This window comes from Triticum aestivum, chromosome 3B (genome assembly GCF_018294505.1).
Source record: "Triticum aestivum cultivar Chinese Spring chromosome 3B, IWGSC CS RefSeq v2.1, whole genome shotgun sequence".
Taxonomy (NCBI): Eukaryota; Viridiplantae; Streptophyta; class Magnoliopsida; order Poales; family Poaceae; genus Triticum; species Triticum aestivum.
Genome location: NC_057801.1, coordinates 469655596 through 469669570, shown reverse-complemented (window position 1 = coordinate 469669570; position 13975 = coordinate 469655596).

The following is a 13975-nucleotide window of genomic DNA, read 5'->3' as shown; positions in this document are numbered from 1 at the left end:
TGTGTGCTGGGTGTGCACGAGTGCGTCCTTCTGTGCATGCCGACGTGCAGTGGTGAATTGTGCACGAGTGCGTCCTTCGCGCGCAAGAAGTTTGTCCTCAATGCGCCCTCAATTTACTAGCGTGCGGGGTGCTACCCCGAGTGGTTTCAACTTTGTTTCCTTCACCGCGTGTCAGATGGGCCTCTAGTTTACTTATTTTCACCCACTGCCACATGGGCCAGCACCCAAGATACAGAACATGAGCTGACAATGCAGCATGTGGATTGGTTGACCGGTCAACTAAACAATATACAGAGCTATACGCTGACACAGTGAGCATATAATCTGTCGGTATAGAGAGTTCGAGTGAGAGGGAAGGCCCGTGAGAGATAGCAGAGAGAGAGAGAGAGAAAGAGCTACTCCCTCCGTTCGATAATGTAGTTACAACATTTTTTTTAAGTCAAACTTTTGAAACTTTGACCAAGTTTATAAAGAAATTACTTATATCGGCAATACCAAAGATAAATGATAGTATGAAGCAAGTAAATGTTGTGATGAATCTAATGATCATTCCAGATGTAAATGTTTTTCTCCACATATACCTAGTCAAACTTTTCTGAGGTTTGACTTTTCAAAACATCCATATGCTTATGGACGTGACAGAGTCCCTGGCGAGAGAGAGAGAGAGAGAGAGAGAGAGAGAGAGTGAAAAAAAAGTGTGTGTGCGTGTGTGAAAGAGACATGGACAACACACGATAAAGTGGAGAAAAAGTGTGCGTGTCTTATGCAAACATATCACACATGCATCTTCGACAACGGAGGCAAGGTGAGGAGATAGTGTGTGGTTGTTTGGAACCGAGAGAGGAAGACCCCTAGCACGTGGCCAAGAGGGGTCTGACAAACAAGGGAGAGAGGTCGAGAGAGACGTACGGAGAAAATGCAGACATGGGGAGGAGAGAGTGTATGTTTGTCATAGAGAGATCCCCTGGAGATCGTGATGGGATTACATGGGTGGGAGATCGAGTGACAAGGTGTGTGCGCGATAGAAGATGCCCCGAGAGATATCGAGATAGACGTATGGATGGAAGGAGACAATACGTGTGTTCCTGATGGATAGTAAGAGATAATCATACTTAGGAGGGGGGGGGGTGCTTGCGCCTATGGCCCTGTTTGGATACTGTAACTCAGCTAGAGGTTAGAGTTAGATTCTAACCCTAAACTAACTCTAAGTAAAGAGGTGTTTGGATGGAAGGGTTAGATGGAGCGCGGATATGGCAAGGCACCTTCACGGGAGGTGCGAGAGGGAGGGAGGGAGAGGACGAGAAGCTTCGAGGAAGTGGGCAGGGATCTGCTGCAGGGAGAGCGAGAGAAAAAAGTGTTTATTAGTGGTCCCGAGAAGAACTAACCCAAATAAGCACCTCTTGGATGGGTTAGTTTTTTTGGATGGGTTAGATGCATCTAACCTAAACTAACCCTCCTCTTTGGATCTTTTTGGGTTAGTTGACTCCAAACTAACCCAAACTAACTCTAACCCATGGATCCAAACAGAGCCTATGATGGAGTGAGGGATTATGGTACTTAGGGGGGTGCGTGTCACATGGAGAGAGAACAAGGGCGGAGAGTGTTGGATGGGTCTATATGTATAGCGCGAGTGAGACATGTGTATGTGTGAACCAGGGAGATATAAGGCCCGTTTGGCTTGCGTCGTGAGCATCTTTTGCGTGGCCTGGGGTTGTGGCTGGATTTCATGCACACTTGTTTGGTTGCTACCCTGTGAAAAAGAAAGCCCGCCTGGGCTGGGTTCCCTTGCACTTTAATTAGCCTGGCTGAACTCCAGACACTGCAAGTAGCCTGGCCCAAGCGACCGATTTCGAACGCCTGGCCGTGCCTGGTCGTGCGGCCATGAGGCTAACAGCAACATGGATGGATATTAGCATTAAATAATTGATGCATGGATTGATTGATGGGACGTTGATGCTTTGCCTGGCCCAGGCATGAACCAAACGCTTCAGCACCACACAAGCCTGGCCAGGCAGAAATATTTTACATCTCACATCCACACCAGGTAGTACCGACCATCAACGCATGAGGGTCAGGTCACGAACCAAACTGACCAATAAAGTTTGAGAGAGATTGAGGAGCCCCGATAAGACTGAGTGGTGCGTCAGATAGCTGAGAGGGGAAAGAGATATTCCATCCGCTTGGTAATGCAGTGCATGTGAATTTTTTAGAAGTCAAACTTTGGAAACTTTGATTAGGTTTACGCAAATGTTATTTATATCTACAATACCAAAGATACATCATACAAAACTACATCTCATGGTGAATCTAATGGTATATGTTTGCCGTACTAGATGTAATTCTTTTTCTCCACGTACATGGTCAAACTTTGTGATGTTTGACTTTTCAATAAATCTATGTGCTATGGACGGAGGTGAGTGCCTCAGTCGAGACAGATCAAGTGCGTGTGAAGGAGAATGAGTAAGTGTGCAAAAAGAGTATGTGTGTGAAAGAGAAAGTGACAACAAACGATAAATTAGAGAGAGAGAGTGTGTTTTTTCGTTTCTTATGCGAACATATCACGCATGCATCTCCGAGATGGAAAAGTGAGGCGAGGAGATACACGAAGATAGCTAGTGTGTGATTGTTTGCAATGGAGAGAGACACCCTGTAGCACATGTCCAATAGAGGTCTGGCCAACAAGGAAAAAAGGTCGAGAGGGACACATGGATGGCATGGACGCATGGGGAGGGAGAGAGGGTGTGTTTGTGATAGAGAGATCCCCTCGAGATCGTGAGGGGACTATATGGGTGGGAGATCGAGGGAGTGCGTGCGCGATAGAAAGATGCCCCGAGAGAAATCGAGATAGACCATGCACATGTTTGTGATGGAGACTAAGATTAGGTAGTCATATACATATACAGGGGACTGCGTGTGGATACAATTGAGTGAGAGACCATCATACTTGGCTAGCTGGGCCTGAGATTGTGTGTGTGTGCGTGTGAGATGGAGAGAGAACGATGGAGAGAGATAGAGTTTTAGATGGGCCTATTGAGTGCGAGTGAGATATGCATGTGTATGTGTGACCCAGGTGGATGGGGAGTTTGAGAGAGGGGGGGAAGAGCTCCGAGACGACATAGTGGTGTGTAAGAGAGTTATGGGAAAAGAGCCAAGGAATTTGTGTGCGTACGATGAGTGCACCCAAAATATCTAGTTTGTACTAGCTAGAGTATCACACATAGTGTGCGAGAGAGACCTATAGATGGTGTATATATGAATGCAGATTAGAAAGACCCCCCCCCCACACACACACAGAGAGAGAGAGAGAGAGAAAGGGAGAGGGACCAACAAGGTTTTTGTGTCGGATGCGTGCGACAGAATTGAAGATTGTTGGCGAGAGAGTGAGTGAGAGAGAGAGAGAGAGAGAGAGAGAGAATAGGAGTCCGGGAGAGGGGGAGGTCGCGTTTTATGCATCAAAGACTGATATAAACTTGCATTCAAATATTTAAATTGGAGACCATGTTGTCTGCAATCCACACATGAAGGGATATATGCGTATATCAAACAAGTTCATTAATTTGACTTTCAACATGTTCATGGAGTACTATAATACTGTACAACATGCTACTCGATTGAGGTGTTCAATTTTGGATTTAGTTCACTATTTTGACCTACTAAACGAGCTAGTTCATTGAATCGAGATATTTCATTTTGGGTTTGATTCGTGTTTTTGAGTGGGTAAACTATTTGTCATATAGTAAATTGCTAGCAACGAGCATGTAAAAACACATTACTCCCGAGCATCATCTCTCCATCTAAAAAAGAAGTGGCAAGCTAATATTTCAAAATTTGATTCGAATCGACTTGGTAAGGTAGACGTGGATGCTCGTTCTCCCAAAATTTGAACGAACCGTTAAACATCCTCTCTGCTCGATGGAATTCTCCCGAGCAAATAAATGGGAGACGCGAAATTACCGTCCTATGTGGGACACGCATCAATTGGCCCGTTGTACATCGAGGGTAGGTTCGTAACTTCATCCATGCGCGCCTTCTCCTCGGCCGAAATGACATGTGCCGAATAATTCATAAACCATGGTCAGCAAAACACGCTCTCCTCGCCCGAAATAGCTCGCGCCCACTATTTCAAAACACGCTCTCCTCGCCCGAATTCGCTCGCGCCCACTATAGTTCAAAACACGCCCTCCTCGCCCGAAAGCGCTCCCGCCCACTATTTGGGGAGAAGCAAAGTTACTCTACTATCCCCGACCCTCAGTACACAGACCAAAGCCGAGAAGCCTATAGGCAAGGGTAGAATTGTAACCCCCCCTCACATTTCAGACAAATGCGTCCGTAAGACATGGTTCCACTCCCCTCCCAATTCCCCCCCGCCCGCCCCCATTCATACCTCGTGGGCGCCAAATCACCTTCTCCCCGGGAAGCTCCCTTCTCCCGAGCCGCGAAACCTCAGCCCCACCTCCATGGTGCCCCCCACCACACCAATTTCACAACCGCCCTCCTCCCTAATGCCAGAGACGCTCTCCAATTGCCGTCGTGCACTGGGCTGTGTGCCTCTTACTCCGTGCTGCTGGTGTTGCCTCGATGACGGCCGTGTGAATCGTACCGGAGCCGATTCACCCTCGCCATTGTTCACGGCGCCGGAGCGGCTCCAACTTCGGATCCGTCCAGAGTCCTGGCGCTGCTTCCGCATAGCCATCGACCGTCGCGACATCGCTCTTTCCCTACCGCCGGTCACCACCACAACCGTGCTGGCCTCACCGACTCGGCAGCTGGACCTGCCTACTTCACCATGCCGCCAGATAGGTCGCACCCTCATTTGAAATCACTTTATTTAGGCGTTAGTTGTCTGAATTTTTATTCTGGGCCAATCGATTCCCAATGGGAAGCAGCACCCCTCGAGGCGGCGGAGCTCCTAGGCTGTCGGTTGGCTGGTGTCTAACGTAAGGGTGCGGGGCCGCAAGTTCGTCGCGGAAGCAGCGCTTAGATGGCTATCTTTTAGAGTTGCGTGGGTTGAAGGTACTGTCGCCGCCGGATCTGGATGACGGGGAGTCTTTGTGGATTGGCCCGGGGGCGGCGCAACCACGGCATTGCGGTGGGGCGGGGAGCGGGGTTTTGGACGGGGCCACGCACGGCGGAGGTAGGCTGCTCTACCGTTGGTCGCTGGCTCTTCGAGGAAGATTCCGAACAGTGTCAGCCTGGAGGCACAAGACGACCATCAAGCCATCCGGCGTAGATCATACAGTACCAAAATAAAATAAAATCGTGTGACCCCAATTTAGTCTTCAGTCAACAGATGTGTGACCACTGTTGTACCTTGCTGTTGATCTCTTAGTGTATTTCTTTGGATCAAAGAGATATGTCGTTCTTAACTTTATGCGTTATCTGCATCTTCAAACACATCGTCTTCCGACTCACTGCAGCTACTCCAACAAGGGAAGCATACACCAGAAGGGAGCTACAGTCCCCACTCAACAGTTCCCTGCATCGAATGCGCGTGCCCGACATGGACAGCCACAACAACTGCAGGGCCATCGACAAGTCAGCACATGATGCTCACTCCTGTGGATGGCAGCCAGATAGGTTGTACCCTCATCTTACTTGTGTGCAACATTTATGGCTTTGTTATTTATCTAAGCACGAAAAATAGATCATCACATTTCACTGTATATTCATGCTAATCTCTTACGGGTCTTGTTCAGGAGTTCACGCTGTTCCATAGTTCAGCTAAGATACTTGTTCTTTAGGTAACGCTGTTCCATAGTTATCATCCATCAGCCAATGCTATCCCACAGGCTGGTGATTATAGTATTATACCACTTCTAGTATTACCTATGTTGTTCTTTAATACTTTTGTGTGCCATCTAGTTAATCTCGAGTACAAACGATATATATTCTGTAGCTTTCATCTGTGTTCTCCCTTTAGTTTATGAGACCTGTTGCTGCTAGTTAACCCCAGTCCTACTATTTATGTCATCTCCTACAGGCACTCATTTACATAAATCTAACTACTAATTGTCTTCCATGCATGTCAGATATAATTGCACACACTGATATATCCACAAGAACCTCACGGAGCAATGTAAAGGCCAATAAACTTGATGTCAATGATAGCCAATATGATGGAACATGTAAAGGCAGTTCTTTAGAAGACCTGCAGAAAGATGATGAATCCTCTTCCCCACAAGGTCCTTGCTCTAACTTGGCCTGTGATATGGGTACAAGATGCATATAATGTCCTGGAGCGTATCTACTCTATTGCAATGCCATGTGCTTAGCATGCTGATCATGCATGTAAATATGTCATGCCTTCCTGTTTTTCAGTACCTATTCCATTCATGATAACATGTTTTCAAATTCAAGTACTGTCATTCTACTCTATCGCAATGCCATCTGCTTAATTTGGACATCATGCTTCTGATTATCTTATGCATTGTTATTCATCAGTATGTACTTCTTCTGTCTGCCATACCATGTTTTTTTACATTGAAGTGTTGTTCTAGTGCTCTGTTGCAATGCCATCTTATTTTCCCAATCATACACGTGTATGTTGCCTTGGTTATTTCTGTACGTATTCCGCTAGCATATAGTTTTACATTCAACTAATTTTTTTTGCTGTATTGTCCTGTCGTATCCCTAGATCTTACACCATACTCCCTCCGTCCGGATTACATGTTGCCGAAATGGATAAAAAGGATGTATCTAGAACTGAAATACACCTAGACCCATCCATTTTTTTCCAGATGGAGGGAATACATGTCAATATGTCATGCCTTTCTATTCTTCAGTACCTATTCCATCTCTCTACTGTCGCATGTTTTATAATTAAAGCACCATTCTTCTATACAAGGCATGCAAGGGGAAGACGACTATGTTAGAATCTGAAGGGTTACAAACAAGGCCTTTGCAAAAGATCCAAACGCTAGGAGATAATAAACCAACTCCAGTTTTTATAGATATTGCTCCAGCACAGAGAAACCCAACTCCTACTGATAATAAGTAGATTTCAGTGGCCAAAGAACTAGTCCGCTCCAGTCGAGCAAAGTTATGTCAACTCAATTCTAAGAAGCGTGTGCGTATCCTTGCATCATGAAATTTTATAGCATGTTGATCATATTTTCTACATGTTTCTTACCCATCTCTCTTTTAGAAAATAAGCTTAACAGATAGAAGAATTTCCGCAATGGTATCGTTTGTGAGGAAAGATTCTTGCAGGAATTCTCTGTGCTCCAGTGTAGATGTAAGTACCTGTTGTATATCACTATATTTTTACATGAGCATGTATTTTGTTAATCGGCGTGAATCCAACCTTTATCTGATCTAAATTTAGTTGTAGAAAAATGTATGATTAAAGGCCACAATGTTGATTTTTGTAGGGAAAACTGCCTGGTAGTTTTGCATCCTGAGCTGCATGAGTGTACTATCTCATATCAGTGGGTTTGAATACTTTGGTTCTGTAGTGGGTTTTTCAGTGTTTTTTTACTGTGTTGTCCTGTCGTATCCCTAACTCTTACATCATACTCCCTCCGTCCAGATTAAATGTTGCAGAAATGGATAAAACTGGATGTATCTAGAACTGAAATACGCCTAGACCCGTCCATTTATTTACGGATGGAGGGAATACATGTCAATATGTCATGCCTTTCTATTCTTTAGTACCTATTCCATCTCTGTTGTAGCATGTTTTATAACTGAATCACCATTCTTCTATATAAGGCATGCAAGGGGAAGACGGCTTTGTTAGAATCTGAAGGGTTACAAACCAGGTCTTTGCAAAAGATCCAAATGCTAGGAGATAATAAACCAACTCCATTTTCATAGATACTGCTCCAGCACAGAGAAACCCAATTCCCACTGATAATAAGCAGATTCCAGTGGCCAAAGAACTAGTCCGCTCCAGTCCAGCAAAAGAATGTCAACTCCATTCTAAGAAGCGTGTGAGTATCCTTGCATCATGAAATTTTATAGCATTCTGATCATATTTTCTACATATTTCTTACCCACCTCTCTTTTAGAAAATAAGGCTAAACGATAGAAGACTTCCTCCATTGGGATCGTATTCGAGGAAAATATCTTGCGGGAATTCTGTGTGCTCCAATGCTGATGTAAGTACCTGTTGTATATCACTATATTTTTACATCAACATGTATTTTGTTAATCGGCGTGAATCTAACCTTTATCTGATCTAAAATTAGTAGTAGCAAAATGTTAAAGGCGCCAATGTTGATTTTTCTAAGGAAAACTACCTGGTAGTTTTGCATACTGAGCTGCATGAATGTACTATCTCATATCACGCACATTACTGAATTTTAGTGCTTCTCTGGTTGCCCATTCATTCATTGTGTCAATGTTGCTTTCGTACTACCTTACCTGGCTGATGTTAGCTGCGCCATATTGTGTTAATTTGGTGTAGGCTACTTGCCCAAACGTTCGTTGTGTCAATGTTGCTTTCCTATTATCTGACTTGGCCAATGATAGCAATGCTAGTGTGTTAATTTTGTTCAGGCTGCTGAAGATAAGAAGACAAACTCTGAAAATAGCAAGTCAACCCCATTGTTTCTTTCCAGTAAATCTAGGCCAGGTAATATGGCAATAACTCATGATTAATCTGTTTGGTTCCCGTCCTAATTTATGTTATGATGCAGTGGTCGAGACACTCTCCACTATCAATAATACAAGCCTGCCAAAATCGCCATCTGAATCTGTTCAGTATCCTCTGTATCGAATGCAACAGAATAAATGTATGTTTGTGAACCAATTAATGGCTGAAGCAATGATGGAAATGGTGGATGAATCAGAGGTGCAGAGTCGTGTGACACAACAACTGATCAATGTTTTCAGAGACAGTGTAGCAAAGCAGAAAGAACTTGCCCACATGCTTATGGGCGTCATCTGTGCTGAGGTTGCAGATTGTGACGTTGTAGATGGTTAGGTTCTGCTCATTTATTTGCACTAGCATCAATCTTTGATTGCCCAGTGGATGTAATTTCCTGTAATATATGATGGATGTGCAACGTTATTCCCTGTATGATGTACCTTTGCGTGATCGGTTTTGGTCCTGTGCATAATTGCTCATCGTAATGGGCTCAAATTATCTAATTTGGCCTAAAAACATGTACGAACTTTAGTGGGCCCATTAATTTAATGGGCCGTTACTAGGCCGAAAGTTAATGGTCGGCCCTCTTACCTCCCGGGTCGTTAACAGGCCGACATCGAAGCGGGCAACAGGTGGCCCCAGTTTATTTCACGGGCCGTTAACAGGCCGTTACTAAGTTTGGGATACATATGGCCCAACTATACTGTAGGCCTTTAGCAGGCCGAAAGAGACAGTGGGCTTGTACTGGACCATGAAGACCATGGGCTGCTAAGAGGCCGAAAGTCAGGTCGTATTGTAAATGGCCCAACTGTGTTGTGGGCCTTTAGCAGGCCGAAAGAGAAACCGGGCTGGTATTGGACCATGAAGGGCATGGCCATTAAAGGGCCAAAACTAAGGTCCGACTACAAATGGCCCAACTCATTTATGGTCCGTTAACAGGCCGAAAGTCACACAGGGCCGGGAATTGGCCCAACACTTAAATGGGTCGCTAAAAGGCCAACACTCAGGTTCGACTAAAAATGGCCCAACTGATTTATGGGCCGTCAACAGGCTGAAAGTGACACCGGGCCAGAAAATTGGCCCAACACTTAAATGGGCCGCTAAAAGGCCGAAACTCTGGTCCGACAACAAATGGCCCATCAGATTTATGGGCTGTCAACAGGCTGAAAGACACACCGGGCCGGAAACTAGCCCAACATTTAAATGGGTCGCTAAAAGGCCGAAAGATGTACATCCTGAAAATTGGCCCATCCATTAAATGGGCCGTTAATAGGCCGAAATCTCATCGGGCCGATATTGAGCACAGATATATAGCAGGCTGTTAACGGGCTCGAACTGACGATGGGCTGCAATGGTGTCAAATCTTTAACGGGCCATTGACGGGCCGAATTGGCTCATCTCGTATGGGCCGTGGGCCTAAATGGACCTGACACAAGTAGGCCTTATATGGGCTGGCCTGCTAATTTTTACTGTGCCGACCTTTTCACAGGAATGGGCCTCTTTTGGGTTGTGCCACGTTTCAACGTACCATAGGCGTCTTCCGTCCAATGAGTGGATGACATCTGTCCCAAAGGTGAGCCGACACGTGTTTCCTCCAGCCAATGATGATTTTACATGTGGAAAATCCCCATTGGTCGGGGCTGTTAATGGGTTACCGGATCCAAAACCCGACCCGATAGCTTAACAGCGTTCCGTTACGGTGGATGCCACGTGTTGGTCACCCTTGACGAAAGCGCTTCTGTGACGCGCGATTTATCGTCATGGAAGTGGACACTTCCGTGATGATAATTTTGGTAATGTCATGGAACACTTCTACGACAGCACAGGTATGACTATCTTGATTCTGTCATAAATTTGTCATGGATGTACATGCATGACAAAAAACGTGACCTACTGTGACAAACACGTATCATCACGGAAGTGTATTTTTTTGTAGTGACATTGTGGACCCTTCGACTCTAGAAGCTCTAGCCATTAGAGAAGCTCTGGCTTTGGCAGATGATCTATACTTGAGACAGATTCAAGTTGCGTCGAATTGCAAAGTAGTGGTCCAAGACATACAGCAGGAGAATTCGACGAGTTAGAGAGTAATTATACATGAAATAATAGACCACTCTTTAGTTTTTGATTTTTTTAAATTTAGTCATGAGTTTAGGAGCTCTAATTATGAAGATCACAACTTAGCGAAGCATGCTTTTTCTCTCGGTGGTGGCTGTCATGTTTGGTTAGGACACCCCGGGAATCTACCAACCGTCCATGTAAACATTGTGACGAATCAATAAAGCTTCGCGACATTGTCTAAAATAAGCATCCATGTAGAGAAATCTAAAAACATAGCATGGAGAGGATGGTACCAACCTTTGCAATGTCCTGTACAAAACAACATCAAAGGTAACGAATATCCAATCTGTGTTCGGGCTCATCTACATCGATGAACATCAAATTCAAAAAAATACTAAAGAAATTCAGAAAAATAGATTTTTTGCATGTAAGATGATTGAGAGCGTGAGGTGCGTGCCAAATTTCAAATTATTTGGATGTCTCAGCTGCTCTCAGCAAAAAAAATCCGGTCCAAACAATACACAAACAGTAAACTTTTTCACAGACCTCAAATTTGTTTTTTACTGAGAGCTACTTAAACATCCAAATGCTCTAAAATTTGGCATGGTCATCACGTACCCAGTCATCTTTCTCATTTTCTGTGAATTTATTCAATATTTTTTGTTCACACCATGTCTCATATGAGCCCGGGGGCCAAAACGTTGCTCTCCAAAGGTAATAGCTAACCACGTGAAGGTAGTGTTACCTAATATTATTTCCGAGGTCATCTTTCGCCCCATACATATTGATCATGGATAATATAATAATTGCATATGAATGCTTGCACTTCATGAAGAGGAACAAGGCTGAGAAACATCTATAATGTGCTTTAAAACTTGACATGATGAAGGCTTATGACAGAGCAGAGTGGTGATATCTTCAGGAAATCATGATCAAGTTGGGCTTCTTTGAAAGACGGGTGAATATTGTTATGAGCTAGGCTTCTCTGAAACATTATGGGTGCATCCGAGGTGAACCTAGTATTGGATCTTTATAGTCAAGCCACTAGGCAACGAATCAACCATGAAAATCTTCCATTTATTTCAGCAAAGGAGTTCCAGAGAGCATAAGGCAAGAGATCAAGGGCTTACTTAATGTTCCTAATGAAACTCTCAGTGAGAAATACTTGGGAATGCCATCAGATATTGGGGGTTCAAAAAATGGTGCTTTTAAACACCTAAAGGACCGCTTGTGGAGTAAGATCGCGGTTGGATTGCAGATACCATGTCATCGGCTAGGACATAGCTGTTGGTTAAAGCGGTTTCTCAGGCAGTTCTAGTTCACTTCATGTATTGCTTCAAGCTGCCAAGAGGCCTGTGTGAACACCTGGAAGAACATATGGTGCCCTCATGTTTGGTTTTGGTAACTGATGACATTCTCTATGGACTAATGGTTGCCTTGAGTTATATTTGTAGGATCTGTCGATATGCTTTTCTTGAAGTCCATTTGTTGGTTTCAAGGAGTTTATGAGATCAACAAGGTGTTATTCAAGGAATTATCCAAAGATAGTCATGTAGAAGACAAGATACAAGGTTGATCAAGACTAAGTCAAAGGGTGAATCAAGTTGATCAACACACAAAGCATACAAGATGTACCATGAGGGATCAAGTGATCTCATGGTATAGTAAGCATTGTACATTATGCTTTGTGTACTAACTCATGGTCTATGTGAGAGTTGTTTGTGGGGTTAGGTATGTTTCCATGGGTTTGCGTCAAGAAGAAGATCTCATACAACCCATGGAGGATGACATCAAGTGGTGATCATCATCAAGATTGCAGTGTGCAAGTTCAAGTGGTGCATCATGAAGACATCAAGTGCTTGAAGCTTGTCGTCCCTTGTGGTGGCAATGGACTTGTGAAGATGTTCCGAAGAGTGGCTCACCCATAGTAGAGTACAGGGGAGCAATCTACTAGTCTTCATCAAGCCGACACAATCAAGAAAGGTGGTCCAAGTTGAGGAATTCAACATCGTCATCATCTAGCTCAAGTGGACTTTTTGCAAGGCAAAGATTTTCCCTTGATAGGTTTTCCATTTTACTGGTCTCATGGTGGTAGTTAGGAGACCGGGTTATAGGATCGATTGTCATACTATCAAGGGGGGATCTCAAGTTAGTAGCTTGATCGTATCATATGTAGAGAGCTCAAACCATTGCATCCTGGATAATCTTTCTTGGTTCTTGTTTGGTGTTTCTCCTTGTGAGATTTGGAGCTTATGGTCATCTTCATGACAAGCTCGAGTTCATCAAAAATGGAGTTCACATGCATCTACTATGATGTTTTCAATGTTGGGGTTTTTGCCGGTTCTTCATTCATAGAGGTTTCATATCTCTATATCTTTGACATTTTTCTACTGTTGCTATTGGATAGTATTTGTCGTCATTCATCCAACAAGCTTGAGATTACTCATTTCAGAGCTCATTTGTAGAAGTTATGGCAGTTCAGGGTTTATTGTACCCATCTTTTTGCTTGGGCTACTTTGAAGCTCACTAGCGGTAGTACCGCTTGCGCAGTACTTCTTGGTCTAGTGCCGCGGGCACTACCACTTGTTGTTGGGCTTCTGAACTCATTTTCTCTTCGGCGGCAGTAGAACGGAAGTTGGGCATAGTAGTACCGCACCTGCCCAGCGGTAGTACTGCTTTGCGGTACTTCTGCGACCGACCGACTACCGCCAGCAGTACTGCCGTGTGGCGGTAGTCGATCGCGGAAGTACCGCAAAGCAGTACTACCGTTGGGTAGGTGCGGTACTACTTGAGCTCGTGTTCTTTCTAGAGACACGTGTTTGGTGGCAAGTGCGGTACTGCTTACTACCTTGCCCATTGTTTACCTTCTTTGAGCTTACTATCTCTCAATCCCCCCAATGGTTCTTGCTAGTTCTTGAGGGAAAAGAGAGGAGAACTAGATCTACATTTCCACCAATCACTTTCTCCTCTATGTGCTAGAGGGGGAATCCACCATGGAGGGGCTCTACATCAACCTTGCGGCCCTTCCGATGATGTGTGAGTAGTTTACCACAGACCTATGGGTCCATAGTTAGTAGCTAAATGGCTTCTTCTCTCTGTTTGATCTTCGATACAATGTTCTCCTCGATGTTCCTTGAGTTCTATTCGATGTAATCACTTTTTGCGATGTGTTTGTTGGGATCCAATGAATTGTGAGTTTATGATAAGATTATCCATGAATGTTATTTGAGTCTTCTCTGAACTCTTTTATACAAGATTATTATAGCTTTGTATTTCTCTCTGATATATTGATTTGGTTTGGCCAACTAGATTGATTTTTCTTGC